The 2367-nt window shown below is 43.2% G+C and overlaps 1 protein-coding gene across 2 annotated transcripts in view; it reads left to right on the top strand.

The window, feature by feature from the left end:
* ATG4C (autophagy related 4C, cysteine peptidase) overlaps positions 1-2367 on the top strand; it is a 22211-nt gene that overhangs the window by 18152 nt on the left and 1692 nt on the right. The gene's annotated exons all lie outside the window — the stretch shown is intronic.

Genomic DNA, 2367 nt, shown 5'->3' with positions numbered 1-2367 from the left:
GACCCCCCAGCCGGGGGGATGGGGGGGAGGCCTGGAAGGCAGGCAGCCCGCAGAGGCTGTCAGGAGGGGGTGGCAGCCCCCCGGCCTGGCTGGTTCCGTGGTAGTCACGCCAGGTCAGAGTGAAGTGGTCGTGCTGCGTTTGGTGACAACCTTGCCAAGACTGTGGAGTGGGTGTCACTCAGCACATCTGTCTGCCTGGGTCCTTCCGCTTAAAAAACACTAGTGTAGGTTCATTCAGGTCCAAATGTGACTGACTTTCTCCCTTAATTATTACTGCTTGTGAGGGTGTGAGATGCAGCATTACTAATACATTGTGTTAGCTGTGGGAGCTCATAACTGTGGTTTGTGATTTTTTTAAAATAGCCTGTGAAAGGATGGGGTGGCAGCAGAAAAGTGTTAGTATTAATACAATATTAATATTCTGACCGCAGTAGTTATCACAGCAGCACAATGAATTAGTGTTTGTACAGCAAACGTTCTGTTAATGGTATTGGCATCATAGCCAAAAAAGCATTTTTAAATTTAATCCTGTATATAATCTTGAGTAGGTATTGAGCAGATACTGATTTAGTAGATCTATAATCTTTAGTAGCTTGTATGATTAAGATGTCATAAGTAAATATCTTAAATGCTGAAGTTGTTTCTTTGATTCTTACAGAGAGGTAGAAAATAAATTTAAGGAAGAGAAGTTCCTGAGCAACAAATACATGGAAAGTTTAAATAGCAAAGTTTCTGTTCTTGTGTGTTTTCCCATCCACCCTGGATAGGAAAGGATGTAATAACGTGGTAGAAAAATCTAACTGCAAAATTAGAAACATTGGAAGTTCTTTTTGTCCTTTTTTTCCTTCTTTCTTTTCTTTCAAGTTTGGGATTAAGTACATTTTTTTTCTGAACATATGCTGTGAAAATACTCATGACTGATCAAGTCTTAGAGCTATTATCTTGGCATTTTAGATACAGATTCTATTACTAGTGACATTATTTTACAAAAATTTATTTCAGGAAGAGTAAGTTTGATGATAGAGGAAAGTTTGGATACAAATTCAATGTGAGAAACATTCTATGATCTTTCAATCCTTCCTTACTTTGTTTTCACTTCCTTCTTTGGTTTTTCCTGCTCTTGCATTATTTTTCCCTTTTGCTTGCAATTTGAGTGTGACAGCTCTGGAACTGTGAAGCCTGGTGTATTCCCAGTGTGCCCTGTGTTGGCTAGATGAAAAAATTCAGGTTCTTGCTGTTTTTGTGGGCAGTAAGAAGTGGCAGACAAGATTTAGTTTTTATTATTTGAGGATAAACCTTATGAGCCATATAGTCTGTGGCAGAGAATTTAGGGCATTGAAATCAAGGGTGAGACTCCATCCAAATCACATCCAAGTTACCCTTTGTTTCTGGACTTGCTAGTTAGGCAGCTGTTGTGATGTGGTTTAATAACATGTGGAATTAAATAGCTGATAGATTAAGGAGGCCCAGAAACACATCCAGACTTGAGGAGGGTGGATTTCCCAATGGCTGTGGTTTTGGGCTTCCGGCCCGAGTACCGAGTGGGCACAGGAGTTTCTGCCTGGCCTCTCCACACTGGAAGATCTGGCCTTGCACAGCATCCAGGAAGGCTCTACCTGGTCCTGGCCACAGCCTCTGCTGCAGCTTTACGTGGTTACTTAGTGGGTGCCAGGCTTGTCTTTCTGCTAGTGCAATGAATTATTTTGTTATCAAAACCCATGACAGCAAATAAATAATCCACTTGGGCTACAGCTGTACTTGCCTGCTTGTAGCCCAGGTTCTGGGCAGAAACGGGAGGCTCCCTGAAGAACTGGCCTGACTGTGTCTTGCACTTGGATGCAGTTCAGTACAAAGAATTAATTCTTGAAGCATCAACAGTGGCACTCTGAGTCTAATACTGAAATACTAAAAAATACTCTTTTTTTTGGTAAAATTCTCTGTATAAATCATCACAGTGGTGTCTAAAGATTCTTTTGAGCTCCAAACGATCTGTGGCCACTGAGTGAGATGTAGCTTGCTAATAATTGCAGTCATGTGAACCACGTTCCACTCCACTCTTGTTCAGGCATTCGCCCATTGTCCAGTTTAGGTTCTGTGTTTGGTATTTCACCCCCCTCTGAGTGCATGGGGAGAGGGGTTCCACGTGCCTGTGCAGGAGCACATTTTGGGGCAGGTTGAACACACCAGGGCAGTGGAACTGCAGGTGTGTTTCTGGCCTGATGTGGAGTGACCAGCTCTAAAGCTGCGATGGCTGGGCGGGCACCAGACATTCCTCAGGTGCCATATTCCCAAGAGTTTTCTCTTGCAGCCTTGCAGTTAGGAACTGGCCTAAGTCCACCCAAGCACTTCACAGACTAGCAAGTGGCC

The sequence above is a fragment of the Merops nubicus genome, unplaced genomic scaffold (assembly GCF_000691845.1).
Source record: "Merops nubicus isolate BGI_N331 unplaced genomic scaffold, ASM69184v1 scaffold1576, whole genome shotgun sequence".
Lineage (NCBI taxonomy): Eukaryota > Metazoa > Chordata > Aves > Coraciiformes > Meropidae > Merops > Merops nubicus.
The sequence above is the reverse complement of the archived record's forward strand: the minus strand, read 5'-3'. Positions and strand labels throughout refer to the sequence as shown.